At 37.6% G+C, this 18,994-nt stretch overlaps 1 protein-coding gene across 2 annotated transcripts in view; it reads left to right on the top strand.

Moving 5' to 3' along the window:
- ZNF644 (zinc finger protein 644) overlaps positions 1-18,994 on the top strand; it is a 211,262-nt gene that overhangs the window by 169,748 nt on the left and 22,520 nt on the right. The window lies entirely within an intron of this gene.

Genomic DNA, 18,994 nt, shown 5'->3' on the forward strand with positions numbered 1-18,994 from the left:
GGATTCCTCTACACCAACAAAGAGAACTTTGAAAAGGAAATCAACAAATCAATACCATTTACAATAGCCCTCAAGAAGATAAAATACTTAGGAGTAAATATAACCAGAGACATAAAAGACCTATACAAAGAAAACTATAAGACACTACTTCAAGAAACCAAAAGAGACTTACATAAGTGGAAAACCATACCTTGCTTGTGAATAGGAAGACTCAACATTGTGAAATGTCAATTCTACCCAAAGCAATCTACAGATACAATGCAATCCCGATCCAAATTCAGACAGCATTTTTTAATGAGATGGAGAAAAAAATCATCAACTTCGTATAGAAGGGGAAGAGGCCCCGGATGAATAAAGCATTACTCAAGAAGAACAAAGTGGGAGGCCTCACACTACCTGATTTTTTAGAACTTATTATAGCACCACAGTAGCCGAAACAGCATGGTACTGGTACAACAACAGATGCAGAGAGACCAATGTAACAGAATTGAGAATCCAGGCGTAAATTCATTCACCTATCAGCAGCTGATATTTGACAAAGGCCCAAAGTCAGTTAAATGGGGAAAAGACAGTTTCTTTAACAAATGGTGCTGGGGTACCTGGATATCTATCTGCAAAAAAATGAAACAAGACCTATACCTCACACCATGCACAAAAACTAACTCAAAAGGGATTAAAGACCTAAATATAAAATCTAAAACAATAAAGATCATGGAAGGAAAAATAGGGAAAATGCTAAGAGCTCTAATACATGGCATAAACAGAATATAAACCATAACTAACAATGCACAAACACCAGAATAGAAATTAGATAACTGGGAGCTCCTAAAAATCAAACACTTTTGCTTATCCAAAGACTTCACCAAAAGAGTAAAAGGACAACTGATAGACTGGGAAAAATTTTTTGGCTATGACATATTTGATCAGGTTCTAATCTCTAAAATCTACAAGATACTGCAAAACTTCAACCACAAAAAGACAACTAACCCAGTTTAAAAAAATGGGCAAAGGATATGAACAGACACTTCACCAAAGAAGACATTCGGGTGGCTAACAGAAACATGAGGAAATGCCCAGGATCATGAGCCATTAGAGAAACGCAAATCAACACTACAATAAGATACCATCTCACCCCAACAAGGCTGGCATTAATCCAAAAAACACAAAATAATAAATGTTGGAGAGATTGTGGAGAGACTGGAACACTTACATCCTGCTGGTGGGAATGTAAAATGGTACAACCACTTTGGAAATCAATTTGGCGCTTCCTTAAAAAGCTGGAAATAGAACTACCATATGATCCAGCAATTCCACTTCTTGGAATATATCCTAGAGAAATAAAAGTGGTCACACGAATAGATATATGCACACCCACGTTCATTGCCGTGCTGTTCACAATAGCAAAAAGATGGAAAAAAACCTATGTATGTGCCCATCAACAGACGAATGGATAAAAAATTATGGTATATTCACACAATGGAATACTATGCAACAATAAAGAACAATGATGTATCTGTGAAATATAACATGGATGAACCTGGAAGGCATTATGCTGAGCGAAATTATTCGCAAAAGTACAAATATTTTATGAGACCACTATATAATAAAATTTTTTTTTTTTTTTTATAACAACTCAAGAAAACGTTTAAACACAGAAGAAAACATTCTTTGATGGTTATGAGGGTGGGGACGGAGGGTGAGGGGAATCCACTAACTAGACAGACAAGAACTATCTTAGGTCAAGTTAAGGATAACACACAATACAGGGGAAGTTAACATCTCTGAACTAAACAAAAGTTAAGTTTCCTGAACACAACCAAACACTTCAAGGGACAAAGTAGCAGGAGCAGGGGTCTGGGGACCATGGTTTCAGGGGACATCTAGATCAATCAGCATAACAAAGTTTATTAAGAAAATGTTCTGCATCCCACTTTGGTGAGTGGCATTTGGGGTCTTAAAAGCTAGCAAAGCAAGTGGCCATCTAAGATGCATCGATTCGTCCCAACCCACCTGGAACAAACGAGAATGAAGAACACCAAAGACACAAGGAAAATGTTAGCCTAAGAGACAAAGGGGCAACAAAAACCAGAGAGTCCATCAGCCTGAGACTGGAAGAACTAGATGGTGCCCGGCTACCACCTGACTGGGTTCCCAGACCACCCTGACTGGGAACACAATGGAAGGTCCCCGACGGAGCAGGAGAAAAGTGGGGTGCAGAGCTCAAATTCTAGTAAAAAGACCAGACTAAATTGTCTGACTTGAGACTGGAGGAACCCCAAAAGCCATGGCCCCTGGAGTTCCTGTTAACCCAAAACTAAAACCATTCCTAAAGCCAACTATTCAAAGAATAAACTGGACTATAAGACATAAAATGATAGTCGTGAAGAGTGTGCTTCTTAGTTTAAGCAGATACGTGAGACTAAATTGGCAGCTCCTGTCTGGAGGTTAGATGAGAGGGCAGAAGGGGATAGGAGCTGGTTGAATGGACACGGGAAATCTGCAGTAGAAAGGAGGAGCATGCAGTCAAGTTGTGCGGATTGCAGCTAGGGTCACATAACAATGGTGTATAAGTTTTTGTATGAGAAACTGACTTGAGCCATGAACTTTCACCTAAAGCACAATTTTAAAAAATGCAAAAATTTAAACAGATACATCACAAAAGAAGATATATAAATAGCCAACTGGGACATGAAAACGTATTCAACATCATTAATCATCTGGAAAATGCAAATGCAAACCACAGTGTGATACTATGTTCCAATCGTCTATTGCTGTATAACAAATCAACTCAAAATATAATGGCTTAAAACCAATGGCAATATTTATCAGGGTAGGGCTTAGCAGAGACAGCTCACCTCTGTTCCACTTGGCATTAGCTAGGGTTACTTGCATACTGAGGGCTGAAATTTTCTGAAGGTTCATCACTCACCCGTATGGCAGTTGATGAGATATGTCAGCTGGGATCATAGCTGGGGCTGTGGCCCTTCCATGTAGCCTGGGATTCCTCACAACATGCTATCTTCCAAGAGTGAGTATCAAAAGACAGAGAACCAAGTAGAAACTTTATCATCTATTCTAACATATTATCAGAAGCTGAAGTCACAAATCTTAGAAATAAGTCACTAAGACTGGCCCATATTCAAGGGGAGGGAGGAGTGTCAAAGAATTTACAACTTGTTTAAAACCACCATAGTTACAAATTATTTACAGTTTCTCCAACATGCAAAATACGTTCACCTCTCCCTAAGTCCCCCTAAAAAACTCTCGGATGTTTATTATAGCATCAGAGTCAGGCTCAAGGTCCAGGATCTCATCATCTAAATCAGATGAACCACAGGCAGATGAGGCTCCTTGGATGCTGTTCCCTCAACACAGTTCCTCAAGTCCAGCTCTTGATCTGAAGACATGTGAACTAAAAAAAAAAAAAATGGTATGCCCCCGTTCACACACATACCCAACACGCAATGGTGGGACAAGATAACTGTTGTAGATCTCCCATTCAAAAAAAGAGAAAAACATTAGGCACACAGAAGTTATTGCTCCATAGTAATCCTGGGCACAGGTTGCTAGTTCCTTGATTAGAACGCAGTCCATCCTGCTGTCTGAGAATAATTCCCCACAGCTCTTGGCTCTTCCTTCTGGGCTCTTTGTCATCCTGTCTTGTACTTAAGAGTCATCCTTCCTCACACATAAGAAAAGTCAGTGTGCAGCTGAGTAGTTTTCTTAAGCTTCTTCCTTCCCTTAGTAGTGTAGGGTTCCAAAAGTCTCCTTTCATTTTATACTGTCTCTCTTTCAGTCCAAGCTGGCAGTGCTTCTGCTAATAATATTTTCTTAAAAGTTTTGTGGATTTCAAATAAATGTATGAAGGTTCGATTTATTAGACAAAATCTAAATGCACAAATCTTGTCAAGGGCTTCCTATAAGACTGCTGGGAGACAATGACTATGAGATCCTTAGGAGAGCTCTTGATTTAATGGAGAGAATCTGTGAGATACATTCTTAAGATCCTTAGGGACTTTCGTCTGTTTGAGGTACCATTTTAAATCTTTTCGTGGTCTTATCAAAGTTTTTACAGTCATATACTGGGCTTCATTTTTAGACTATGTGTTCCAAACAACTCTCTGGATTAGAACTCTGCCCACAGGCCATCTCTTAATTTTAGCACATTTGCAATCTGGAAAAGCTGATAATGAGAAACGGTTTTACTTTTCCAACCCAGAAAGCCCTGTTCCTTTGTATTTAACAGTTTTTTCTTTACCTTTTCTCTCTCCTTTTGCATTTCACTATAGCAACTAGAAAGAGCTAGATAGCAAACTCAACGTTTTGCCTGGAAATCTTATCTAGAACATCCAGTTAATTATGTACATTACCCAACTTCCATGTTATGAAAGGCAAGAGTGTGGCTAACCTATCACCACTACGTAACAAGAATCTCCTTCTTTCCAGTTTCCAATAACATTTTCTTCCCTTCTATTAAAGAGAAAAAAAAAAATTTTTTTTTTTTTTTTTTTTTTCTATTAAGCCCTTACCAAAAACCTCCTTAAGGACCATGAAGTTTCCAGTAAGAGTATCTTTGAGACCCTTTAGGATTTCATCAACACTCTCTTTATGGTTATTTTAGATTTGACCAAATCACTTCCTGTAATTTACATTTTTTGTTACAGCAGCACCCCTCTTTCAGATACCTGAGCCTGTTCCAATTACCTATTGCTGTGTGACAAATCACCCCAAACCTTAATGGTTAAAAACGATGATGACATTAATTTTACACATGAAGCTCCAATTTGAGCAGGGCTCAATGGGGAACATTCATCCCTGCTTATTTAGTGTCAGGTAGAGCTACTTAATGGCCACAGATTAGAAGGGCTCAACACAGATTTGAGCAGGCAGAAGAAAGAATAAGTGAAATTTAAGATAAATCAATTGAGATTAACTGGTCTGAGTAACAGAAAGAAAAACAAATGAAGAAAAATGAACAGAACTTTGGAGATCTATGGGACACCATGGAGCATATCAGGAGAGGAAAGGGAGAGAGAAAGGAGCAGAAAGAATATTTGAAAAAATAATGATAGAAATCTCCCCAATTTGATGAAAAACATTATCTTACACCTCCAAGAACTTCAAGAAATTCTAAGTACGATAAACCATAACGATCGACACCTAGACATATCATAATCAAACTGTCAAAAGCCAAAAACAAAGAAAGAATCTGGAAAGCAGCAAGAGAAAAGTGACTCATCATATACAAACCAGAAAACCAAGCCCATTGCCCTCAAGTTGATTCCAATTCATAGTGACCCTATAACACAGAGTAGAACTGCCCCATAGGGTTTTCAAGGAGCAGCTGGTGGATTCGAACTGCTCACCTTCTGGTTAGCAGTGGAACGCTTAACCACTGGCTCCCGTCATATACAAGGGACCCTCAAAAAGATTAACAACTGATTTCTCACCAGAAACCATGGAGGCATGAAGGCAGTAGGATAACATATTTGATGTGCTAGGGGCGGGGGGAGGGGGGGGATTAAGACATTCCCAGATTAAAAAAAACAATAGAGCATTCATTCCTAGCAGATCCTGCTCTACAGGAAATACTAAATGGAGTTCTTCAGGCTGAAATGAAAGGACAAAAATAAATTACTCAAATCCACATAAAGAACACCGATAAAAACAACTACATAAATAAATATAAAAGGCCACATAAATGTATTTTCTTGTAACTTTTTAAAAATATGATTTACCAGATAACTGCTTAGAGTCAAAATTACAAATTTATGCTTATGTGTGCACAATATATAAACTTGTAATTTGTGACAATAAGCATAAAGAGGGGGAAAGAAGCATTATAGAAGCAAAATTTTTATATACTCTTGCAATTAAGTTGTGCATTAATCTGAACTAGATTGTTATAAATTAAAATTTTAACTCTAATCCACAAGGCAACCCCTAAGAAAATAGTTCAGAAGTGTACCTTTAAAGAAAACAACAAGAGAATTAAAATGGAACAATAGAAAATATTTATTCAACACAACACAAAGCAGTAATGAAGGAATTGTATAAAAAAGACACAGGACATATAGAAAATAAATAGAAACTGGCAGAAGTAAATCTTTCCTTAACATTAATCACATTAAATGTATATGGATTAACCTCTCAGTTAAAAGCGGAGACTGGTAAAATGGATTTTAAATAGTTTCAACTACATGCTATCTACAAGATACTTTACATTCAAAGACACAAATAGGTTGAAAATAAGATGACGGAAAAAGATATACCATGCAAACAGTAACCGAAAGAGAGATAGAGTGGCTGTACTTATATTAGACAAAATAGAGTTTAAGACTAAAATTGTTACTAGAGACAAAAGGAACATTATAAAATGATAGAACGGTCATTCCATCAAGAAAATATAACATATATATTTTATAGTTATAGAATCCCAAAAATACATGAAACAAAAACTATATATCCAGAATTGAAGGAGAACTAGACAATTCAAGAATAATAGTTGGAGACTTCAATACCATACTTTCAATAGTAGAATAACTAGACAGAAAATAAGCAAGGAAATAGAAGACTTGAACGACAGTATAAACCAATTAGACATCTACTGAACATCGACCCAACAACAGTAGAATACACATTTTTCTCAAGTATGCATAGAACATTCTCCAGGATAGATCATATGTTAGTACATAAAAAAAATTCTCAATAAATTTTAAAAAGACTGAAATCATACAAAATATGTTCTCTAATCACAATGGAATGAAAATAGAAGCCAATAATGAAAAAAAAAAAAGGAAAATATACAAATATGTGGAAATTAAACAACACATGCCTAAGTAACCGAAAGGCCAAAGAATAAATCAAAAGGGAAATTAAAAAATACTTTTAGATGAATGAAAACCAAAATACAACATAGCAAAACTTGTGGGATGCAGTGAAAGCAGTGCTCAGGGGAAAATTAATATCAATAAAAAACTCCGACTAATAACCTAGCCTTCCACCTTAGAAACAAGAAGAACAAAAGCAAAAAACCCAAACCAAGCAGAAAGAAATAATAAAGATTAGTAAGTAGAACTTAATGAAATAGAGAATAGAAAAACCATAGAGAAAATCAATGAAACCAAAAATTGGTTATTTGAAAAGATCAACAGTATTGACAAAGCTGTAGCTAGCCTGATACAAAAGGTGAAAGAAGACTCAAATGACTAAAATCAGGAATAAATTATGAGATATTACTACTGACCTTGTTGTCCTGGTGGTACAATTCTTAAGCATTTGGCTGCTAACCAAAAGATCGGAAGTTTGAATCCATCAGCCGCTCCTTGGAAACCCTATGGGGGCAGTTCTACCGTCTCCTGTAGTGTTGCTCTGAGTCAGAATCAACACCATGGCAATGGGTTTTGTTTTGTTTTTTAATTTTTAATTGTACTTTAGATGAAGGTTTACAGAACAAACTAGTTTCTCATTAAGTAGTCAGTACACACATTGTTCTACGATACTGGTTAACAACCCCACAACATGTCAACACTTTTCCTTCTCAACCATGGGCTCCCTATTACCAGCTTTCCTGTTCCCTCCTGCCTCCTAGTCCCTGCCCCTGGGCTGGTGTGCCCCTTTAGTCTCATTTTGTTTTATGGACCTGTCCAATCTTTGGCTAAAAGGGTGAACCTCAGGAGTGACTTCACTACTAAGCTGAAAATATGTGCTGGGGCCATACTCTCAGGGTTTCTCCAGTCTCTGTCATGCCAGCAAGTCTGGTCTTTCTTTTTGAGTTCAAATTTTGTTCTACATTTTTCTCCAGCTCTGTCCGGGACCCTCTATTGTGATCCTTGTCAGAGCAGTCAGTGGTAGTACCTGGGCACCCTCTAGTTGTCCTAGGCTCAGTCCAGGGGAGGCTGTGGTAGATGTGGTCCATTAGTCCTTTGGACTAAACTTTTCCTTGTATCTTTAATTTTCTTCATTCTTCCTTGCTCCTAAAGAGATAAACCGGTAGAGTATCCTAGATGGCCACTCACAGGCTTTTAAGGCCCCAGACGCTATTCACCAAAGTAGAATGTAGAACATTTTCTTTATATGCTGATTGAGCTAGATGTTCCCTGAGACCATAGTCCTCACAGCCCTCAGCCCAGCAATTTGGTCCCTCAGGGAGTTTGGATGTGTCTATGGAGATCTGACGACATTGACTTGTACAAGGTGTGCTGGCTCCCCAGTATTGTGTGCTGTCTTACCCTTCACCAAAGTTACCAGTAATGTATTGTTTATTTAGTGTTTTTCCATCTCCACCCCTTCCCTCCCTCATAACAATCAAAGATTGTTTCTTTTTGTGTGTAAGCCTTCTCATGAGTTTTTACAGTAATGGTCTCATACAATATTTGTCCTTTTGTGATTGATTTATTTCACTCAGCACAATGTCCTCCAGATTCATCCATGTTATGAGATGCTTCACAGATTCATAGCTGTTCTTTATCTTTGCATAATACTCCATTGTGTGTGTATATACCACAGTTCGATTACCCATTCTTCTGCTGATGGGCATCTACGTTGTTTCCATCTTGTGAGCAAAACTTCAATGAACGTGGGTGTGCGTATGTCTATTCATGCGACGACTCTTATTTCTCTAGGATATATTCCTAGGAGTGGGGTTGCTGGATCATATGGCATTTGTATTTCTAGCTTTCTAAGGAAGCGCCATATCGTTTTCCAAAATGGTTGTATCATTTTGCATTCCCGAGAGCACTGCATAAGTGTTCCGATCTCCCTGCAGCCACTCCAGTATTTGCTATTTCCTGTTTTTTTTATTTGTACCAGTAATGCCAGGGTGAGATGGTATCTCATTGTGGTTTTGATTTGCATTTATCTAATGACTAGTGATTGTGAGCATTTCCTCATGTGTCTGTTGGCTGCTTGAATGTATTCTCCGGTGAAGTGTCTGTTCATTTCCTTTGCTCGTTTTTCAATTGGAAATGTTGGATTTTCTTGTAGATTTTAGAGATTAGATGTTTGTTTGATTTGTAATAGTCAAAAATTTTTTCCCAGGCTGTAAGTTCTCTTTTTACTCTTTTGGTGAAGTCTTTTGATGAGCTTAAGAGTTTAATTTTTAGAAAATTCCAGTTACCTAGCTTATCTTCTCCAGTTTGTGTGTTGTTGGTTGTGGTTTGTATCTTGTTAATGCCATGTATTACAGCTTCCAGTGCTGATTCTATTTTTTCTTCTATGAACTTCATGGTTTTGGGCTTTATATTTAGCTCTTTGATCCATTTTGAGTTAGTTTTTGTATATGGTGTGAGGTATGAGTCCTGTTTCATTTTTTTGCAGGTAGACATTCAGTTTCGCCAGCACCATTTGTTAAAAAGACTGTCTTTTCCCCCATTTGATGGACTTTGGGCCCTTGTTGAAGATCAGCTGACCGTAGGTGGATGGATTTATATCTGGGTTCTCAATTCTGTTCCATTGGTCAATGTATTTATCATTGTACCAGTACCAGGCTGTTTTGACTACGGTAGCTGTATAGTAGGTTCTGAGGTCAGGTAGTGCAAGTCCTCCTGCTTTATTCTTCTTCTTCAATAGTGCTTTACTTATCCAGGGCTTCTTCCTTTTCCATATAAAGTTAATTATAATTTTTCCATCTCTTTAAAGAATGTTGTTGGTATTTGGATTGGGATTGCATTGTATTTGTAAATCATTTTGGGTAGAATTGTCATTTTCATAATGAGTCTACCTATCCATGAGCATGGTATGTTTTTCCATTTATGTAGATCTCTTTTGGTTTCTTGCACTAGTGTTTTGCAGTTTTCTTTGTATAGGTCCTTTTCATCCCTGGTTAGATTTATTCCTAAGTATTTTATTTTTTTAGAGGCTATTACAAATGGTATTGTTTTTGTGATTTCCTTTTCATCATTCTCTTTATTGGTGTATAGGAATCCAACTGATTCTTGTATGCTTGTCTTGTATCGTGCTACTCTGCTGAAACTTTCTATCAGTTCCAGCAGTTTTCTCATGGAGCCTTTTGGTTTGCTATGTGTAGTACCATATCATCCACAAGTAGGAACAGTTTAAATTCCTCATTACCAATTTGGATGTCCTTTATTTCTGTTTCTTGCCTTATTGCTTTAGCTAGAACTTCCAGCACAATGTTGAATAGGAGTGGTGATAAAGGGCATCTTAAGGGGAATGTTTTCAGGCTCTCTTTGTGAAGAATGATGTTGGCCATTGGTTTTGCTAGATGCCTTTTATTATGTTGAGAAATTTCCTTTCTATATCTATTCTATTGAAAATTATCAGGAATGGGTGTTAGGCTTTTGTCAAATGCCTTTTCTGCATCGATTGAAATGATCCTATGGTTCTTTTATTTAAGTGGTGAATTACATTGATTGATTTTCTAATGTTGAGCCATCCTTGCATACCTGGAATGAATCCTACTCGGTCATGGTGTTTTTTTTTTTTTTTTGATATGATGCTGAACTCTATTGGCTAGAATTTTGTTAAGAAATCTTTGCATCTATATTCTTGAGAGATATTGGTCTGTAATTTTGTTTTTCTGTGGTGTCTTTGCCTGGTTTCAGTATCAGGGTTATGCTGGTTTCATAGAATTAATTCAGAAGTATCGCTTCCTTTTCTGTGTTCTGAAATAGTTTGAGTAGTGCTGGTGTAATCTCTTGTCTGAATGTTTGGTAGAATTCTCCAGTGAAGCTTCTGGACAGGGGCTTTTTTTGTTGTTAGGAGTTTTTTACATTACCTTTTCAATCTCTTGTTATAGGTCTGTTCAGATTTTCAACATCATTTTGTATTAGTTTGGGTGGGTAGTATGTTTCTAGAAATTAGTCAATTTTCTCTAGGTTTTCAAATTTGTTGGAGTATAGTTTTTCATAATACTCTGTTATGATCCTTTTTATTTCAGCTGGGTCTGTTGTAATGTCCTCCATTTCATTTCTTATTTGGGTTATTTGTGTCAACTCCTGTTTTTCTTTTGTCAGTTTGGCCAGGGTTTGTCAATTTTGTTGATCCTTTCAAAGAACCAACTTTTAGTTTTGTAGATTCTTTCTATTGTTTTTTCTGTTTTCTATTTCATTTATTTCTGCTGTCATCTGTATTATTTCCTTTCTTCTGGTGGCTGTGGGCTTCTTTTGCTATTCTCTGTCTATTTCTTCAAGTTGTGTAGCTAAAGTTTTGATTTTGTCCCTTTCTTCTTTTTCGATGTGTGCATCTATTGGTATAAATTGACCTCCAAGGACTGCCTTTGCTGTGTCCCAGAGGTTTTAGTATGAAGTGTTTTCATTCTCATTTGATTATGGGAACTTTTGGATTCCATCTCTGATTTTTTCTATTACCCAGTGGTTTTTAAGCAGGGTGTTACTCAGTTTCCATGTAACTGATTTTTTTCCTTGCTCTTCCTGTTGTTAATTTCTACTTTGATGGCATTGTGGTCAGAGAAGATACTTTGTATTAGTTCACTGTTTTGGATTTTGTTGAGGGTTGCTCTGTGGCCTAAAATGTGGTTTATTCTGGAGAACATTCCATGTGCATTGGAAGAGACTGTGTACTTTGCAGCTGTTGGGTGGAGTGTTCTATATATGTCTATAAGGTCAAGTTGGCTGATTGTGCACTTTAGCTCTTCTGTATCTTTGCTGAATTTCTTTCTAGATGCTCTGTCCTTTACCGAGAGTGGTGTGTTGAAGTCTCCTACTATTATTGTGGAACTAGCAATTTCTCTTTTCAGTGCTGTTAGAGTTTGTTTTATGTATTTTGGAGCCCTGTCATTGGGTGTGTAGATGTTTATTATGGTTGTGTCTACATGATGTATCATCCCTTTAATCATTATATAGTACCCTTCTTTGTCTTTTATGGTGGATTCTGTTTAAAGTCTGTTTTATCTGAGATTAGTATTGCCATTCCTGCTCTTTTTTGGTAGCTGTTTGCTTGATATACTTTTTTCCATCCTTTGATTTTTAATAAATTTATGCCTTTGTTTCTAAGATGTGTCTCTTGTAGACAGCATGTCAATGGATCCTGTTTTTTATTCTTTCTTTCATTCTCTCTGTCTTTATGGGTGCATTTAGGTCATTTACATTCAGTGTAATTATTCATAGGTGTGAGTTTATTACTGTCATTTCCTAGTGCTTTTTTTGTGGCACTGACGTTTTCTTTGTGCCTCTTACTCTCCTGTGCTGAATTCCTTTTGTTTGTGGGTTTCTTTTGCTTTTGTAGGTTTTGTTTTTATCGAGACTTTATGTTTTTCTTCTTTGTTTTGATGAGTAGGTTTGTTAACTTTATCTGTGATTACCTTGAAATTTACCCTTATCTTCCTAGGTTTGAACCTGTCTATTATTACTTGGTATCACTTTGCCTTCCTCTCCATTAGAGAGTTCTATACCTATACCATTTATTCCCTTTTTTATTGTTCTAATGTTGTTGTGATTTACAGATTAACCTCTCTGGTTCCCTGTTGTATTTCTTTTGGTTTTGGATAGTCCTTGAGAGTTGATTTCCTAGGTTGGTATCTGGCTGGTACAATCTTGAGTCCTAGATTCAGGCTGTAGTCTGATGGTGTTTGTTCTCAGACTGAAGGGCTCCCTTAAATAATTCTTGTAAGTTTGGTTTGGCTTTTACATATTCCCTTAATTTCTGTTTATCTGGAAATATCCTAATTTCACCATCATATTTGAAAGAGAGTTTTGCAGAATATATTATTCTTGATTGGCAGTTTTTTTTCTTTCAAGGTTTTATATATGTCATCCCATTGCCTTCTTGCCTGCATGGTTTCTGCCAAATAATCAGAGCTTAGTCTTATTGTTTTTCCTCTGTATGAGACTTTTTGTTTTTCTTGAACGGCTCTCAGGATTTTTTCTTTGTCTTTGGTTTTAGTGATTATGATATGCCTTGGTGATTTTCTGGAAATGCTGGTGGTGTAGTGGTTAAGTGATACAGCTGCAAACCAAGAAGGTCAGCAGTTCAAATCCACCAGGTGCTCCTTGGAAATGCTATGGGGCAGTTCTACTCTGTCCTGTAGGATTGCTGTGAGTTGGAATTGACTTGATGGCAATTTTTTTTTTTTTTTTTTGGTTCTTGGTGATTTCTCTTGACATCTGTCCTATATGAGGTTTGTTGAGGTTCTTGGATGGTGAGCTTTTCATCTTTCATGATATTAGGGAAGTTTTCTGTCAGTAATTCTTCAATGATCTGCTCTGTGTTTTCCATTTTCTCCCCCTGTTCTGGAACTCCAATCACTCGCAAGTTTTTGCTTTTAATTGTATTTCACATAATTCTCAGGGCTTCTTCATTTTTCTTCATTCTTTTTTCTGATTTTTCCTCAGAGTTGTATCCAATGTATGTCTTCAATTTCTCTGAACCTGTCTTCCATCATTTCAAACCAGCCCCTCAGCTCTTCTATGACAGTGTCCATTTCTGAAATCTTATTGTTTATCTTTTGGATTTGTTAATTGTTGTTTTTGTATGATTTCTAGTTGTGAATTTATTTTGGCATTTTGTTCCTGTATTATTTTCCTGAATTCTTCCATTTTTTGTCTGTATTATCCATGCATCTGTCTGTCTTTTCCAGGAATTTGTTTATTTTTTCCTCATTTTCTTCTGCTTTTTGCTTCAACTCTTGGATAGCTCTGAATATTAGAGATTTGAATTCCCTGTCAGGTAGTCTGCCTTGAACATTATACTCTTTTAAGAACTATCTATATGGGATCAAGGAAACCCTGGTGGCATAGTGGTTAGGTGCTACAGCTACTAACCAAAGGGTTAGCAGTTTGAATCCACCAGGTGCTCCTTGGAAACTCTATGGGGCAGTTCTACTCTGTCCTATAGGGTCGCTATGAGTCGGAATTGACTTGATGGCACTGGGTTTTTTTTTTTTTTTTTTTTGGTTTGGTCAGGTAGTTCTAGTGCTTTTTCTTCTGCTGGAAAGTCTTCTGGTGTTTTATATTGGATGACTACTGGAAATATCCTGTCCTGTTTTTTTTATATGTTTTGATGTTGTCTGTGGCTTTGGGACATTCAGTAGTTATTTTCTTCATTTATTGGTTGTAGGTCTGTTTGTTTCATCCTGCTTTTTTGTTTTATTTGGCTATGTCTAAACAGGTGGGCTGTGCATTCTTTGTTGTTTGCTCATCTGTAGTCACAATACTTTTCACCTCCTTGTCCAGTGGGCAGGTCCAGTCACTCAGCTATGGTGCAGCAGGGCAGGTCCAGCTGAAGGGGAGGGGCTGGGATGAGTTGTTTGTGGCATGTACTAGGGCTGACAGGGTGGGCTGGGAATCAGTGAGGGGCAGAATCTGGTAGGCCGTGTCTTCGGTGCTCGGGGGTGTGATGTTCAGCGCACGGTGCAAGTAGGCAGGAGGGAGGGGGAGGTTGTGATGTATGGAGCTAATACGAGTATGGGAAAACAGAGAGAAAAACAGGAGCCAAAACCAAACCAAGAAAAAGGGTGCTAAGGGAGCTTGCTGTTGGAATGAGGAGAGAAGCCAAGAAATGGAGAATAAAAGAAAGGAAAATGGAAAAGGGAGAAAAAAGTAACTAGATAAAAATTTGAAAATAATAATTTAAAAAAAAAGCCCCTAGGGGTCCCACTGGTGCAGCTGCAAAGACCAGGGAGTGGCTTCTGTCTATGGTGTCATGTTGGCTGGACATCCTGGCTTTGGTTTTTTGTTGTTGTTAGATGCCGTGGAGTTGGTTCCAACTCATAGCAACACCATGCACAATGGAATGAAACACTGCCTGGTCCTGCATTACACCCACAAGAATTGCTATGTTTGAGCCCCTTGCTGCAGCCACTGTGTCACTACATCTCGCTGAGGGTCTTCCTCTTTTTCACTGACCCTCTACTTTACCAAGCATGGTGTCCATATAGGGACTAGTCCCTCCTGATAACATGTTCCTAAGGAGCCTTCTGGCTGTACGTCTTCCAAGAGAGGTCTGTTCATTCGTCTGACAGTCCATGGCATATTCAATATTCTTTGCTGACACCATAATTCAAAGGCATCAATTCCTTTTCGGTCTTCCTTTTCCGTTGTCTAGCTTTTGCATGCACATGAGGCAATTGAAAATACCATGGCTTGAGTCAGGCATACTTTAGTCCTCAAAGTGACATCTTTGCTTTTTAACACTTTAAAACGGTCTTTTGCAGCAGCTTTGCCCAGTGCAACGTGTCATTTGATTTCTTGTCTGCTGCTTCTATGGGTGTTGACTGTGAGATCCAAGTAAAGTGAAATCCTTTGCAAGTTCAATATGTTTTCATTTACCATGATGTTGCTTATTGGTCCAGTTGTGAGGGTTTTTGTTTTCTTTATGTTGAATTGTAATCCATACTGAAGACTGTAGTCTTCGATAGTCATCAGTAAGTGCTTCAAGTCCTTTTCACTTTCAGCAAGCAAGGTTGTGTCATCTGCGTATCACAGGCTGTTAATGAGTCTTCCCCCAATCCTGATGCTATTCTTCTTCATATAACCTGGCTTTTCAGATTATTGTCTCAGCATACAGATTGAATGAATATGGTGAAAGGATACAACACTAACACACACCTTTTCCGATTTTAAACCATGCAATATCCTCCTGTTCTGTTCGAACTTCTTGGTCTATGTACAGGCTGTACATGAGCACAATTAACTCGTCTGGAATTCCCATTCTTTGCAATGTTTTCCACAGTTTGTCATGATTCACACAGTTGAATGCCTATGCATAGTCAATAAAACACAGGTAAGCACAAACCGAAGTCCTCCTTAGAAGCAAAGATGGCGAGACTACGTCTCACATACTTTGGACATGTTGTCAGGAGAGATCAGTCCCTGGAGAAAGACATCATGCTTGGGAAAGCGGAGGGTCAGTGAAAAAGAGGAAAACCCTCAATGAGATGGATTAACACAGTGGCTGCAACACTGGGCTCAAGCATAATGACAGTTGTGAGGATGGAACAGGACCAGGCAGTGTTTCATTCTGTTGTACATAAGGTCATTATGAGTCAGAACTGACTTGATGGTACTTAACAACAACAACCATCTTTCCGATATTCTCTGCTTTCAGCTGAGACCCATCTTACATCAGCAGTTATACCCCTCATTCCACATCCTCTTACGTATCCAGCTCGAATTTCTGGCAGTTCCCTGTCAATGTACTGCTGCAACCATTTTTGAATTATCTTCTGCAAAATTTTACTTGCGTGTGATATTAATGATATTTTTCAATGATTTCTACATTCTGTTGGATCACCTTTCTTTGAAATGGGCACAGTTATGGATCTCTTCCAGATGACTGGCCAGGTAGCTGTCTTCCAAGTTTCTTGGCATAGATGAGTGAGCACTTCCAGCTTTACATCCTTTTGTTCAAACATTTTAATCGGTATTCTGTCAATTCCTGGAGTCTTGTTTTTTGCCAATACCTTCAGTGCAGCTTAAACTTGTTTCTTTGGTACAATCAGTTTTTGATCAGATGCTACCTCCTGAAATGGTTGAATGTGGACCAATTGTTTTTGGTAAAGTGACTCTGTGTATTCCTTCTGTCTTCTTTTGATGCTTCCTGCATCATTCAACATTTTGCTCATAGAATCCTTCAATATTGTAACTCGAGGCTTGAAGTTTTTCTTCAGTTGTTTCAGTTTCAGGAATGCCGAGCATGTTCTTCCCTTTTTGTCTTCTAACTCCAGGTCTTTGCACATGTCATTATAATATTTTACTTTTTCTTCTGAAGCCACCGTTTGGAATCTTCTGTTTGGGTCATTTATGTGATCATTTCTCCTTTAGCTACTCTATATTCGAGAGCAACTTTCAGAGTCTCTTCTGACATTCATTTTGGCCTTTTCTGTCTCTTTAATGACCTTTTGTTTTCTTCATGTATGATGTCCTTGATGTCATTCCACAACTTGTCTGGTCTTCATTCATTTGTTGTCAATACATCAAATCTATTCTTGAGATGGTCTCAAAATTAAGGTGGGATATACTCAAGATGGTACTTTGGCTCTTGTGGACTTTTTTCTTTGTCTTCAACTTGAACTTGCATATGAGCAATTGATGGTTTGTTTCACAGCCCCCCCCCCGGCCTTGTTCTAACTAATGATATTGAGCTTCTCCATCATGTCTTTTCACAGATATAGTTGATTTGATTCCTGTGTATTCCATCTGATGAGGTCCACATGTATAGTTGCTGTTCATGTTGTTGAAAAACGGTATTTGCAATAAATAAGTTGTTGGTCCTGCAACATTTTATCATGCAATGTCCAGTGTCATTTCTATCACCAAGGCCATATTTTCCAACTACTGATCCTTCTTCTGTGTCTCCAACTTTCACATTCCAATCACCTGTAATTATCAATGCATCTTGATTGCATATTGGACTTCAGACTTCAGAAGTTGATTAAAATCTTCAATTTCTTTATTTTTGGCCTTAGTTTTTTTTTAGTTGATGTGTAAATTTGATTAACAGTCCTATTAACTGGTCTTCCTTGTAGGTGTATGGATAATAACCTCTCACTGACAGTGTTGTATTTCATGATAGATCTCGAGATGTTCTTTTTGATGATGAATGTGATGCCATTCCTTTTCAACTTGTCATTCCTGGCATATTAGACCATATGACTGTCCATTTCAAAATGGCCAATATCAGTCCATTTCAGCTCACTGATGCCTAGGATATCAACATTCAAATGTTCCATTTCATTTTTGACAACTTCCAATTTTCCTTGATTCGTACTTTGTGCATTCTACATTTCAATTATTGATGGATGTTTGCAGCTGTCTCTTCTCATTTTGAGTCATGCCACATCAGCAAGTGACGGTCCCAAAAATTTATTCCATTTGTATCATTAAAGTCAACTCTACTCTGAGGAAGCAGCTCTTCCCCGGTTGTATTTTGAGTACCTTCAAACCTGAAGTGCTCATCTGGCACTGTATAAGACAATGTTCTGCTGCTATTCATAAGGTTTTCACTGGCCAATTTGTTTTTTTAGAAGTAAATTGCCAGGTCATTCTTCCTAGCCTGTCTTAGTCAAGAAGCTCTGTTGAAACCTATCCACCATGGGTGATGTAACCCTGCTGGTATTTGAAATACCAGTGGCATGGCTTCCAGCATCACAGCAACATGCAAGCCACCACAGTGTGACAAACTGACAGACTACTGACTTTACAAAAATAAACAGGATTACAAGGGAATACATAGAGTATTTTATGCTAATAAATTAGGTAATCTAGGTGAAATAGACAATTCCTAGAAAGACACAAACTACTAAAACTGATTCATAAAAAATCAGAAAATTCAAATAGACCTATAAGAAGTAAATAGATTGAGTTAGTAATCTTAAAGCTTCCTGCAAACAAAATCCCAAGACCAGATAGCTTCACTGGTGAATTCTTCTATACATTTAAAGGAGCATTAGCACCAATTCTTCTCAAACTCTTCCAAAACATAGAAAATGAGCAAACACTTCATAACTCATTCTATAATGCCAGTATTACCCTAACTTCTTGTCAGACAAGGACAAGAAAACTACAGATCAATATCCCTTATGAACATAGATGCGAAAAATTCTCAAAATAAGTAAATAGTAAACCAAATAGCAGCATATAAAGAAGATTAATATCCTAGGATTGCGAGGCTGATTCAAAATTTAAAAAATCAATCAATATAATACCACAAAAAAAAAAAAGTTGCCATCGAGTCAGTTTGAACTCATAATGACCGTATAGGACAGAGTTGAACTTCCCCATAGGGTTTCCAAGGCTGTAATCTTTATGGAAGAAGGCTCCCACATCTTTCTCCCACGGAGTGGCTGGTGGATGTGAACTATGAAACTTTTAGTTAGTGGCTGAGCACTTAACCACTGCACTCCAGAGCTCCTAATCAATACAATTCAGTGTAATAGAATAAAGTGAAAATAAACACATTATCAACTCAATAGATGCAGAAAAAGCATTTGACAGAATCCAGCAGCCTTTCATTTTAAAAATGCTCAACAAACTAGTAATCAAAGGGAACTTTCTCAACCCGATAAAGGCTATCT

The sequence above is a fragment of the Loxodonta africana genome, chromosome 3, assembly GCF_030014295.1.
Source record: "Loxodonta africana isolate mLoxAfr1 chromosome 3, mLoxAfr1.hap2, whole genome shotgun sequence".
Taxonomy (NCBI): Eukaryota; Metazoa; Chordata; class Mammalia; order Proboscidea; family Elephantidae; genus Loxodonta; species Loxodonta africana.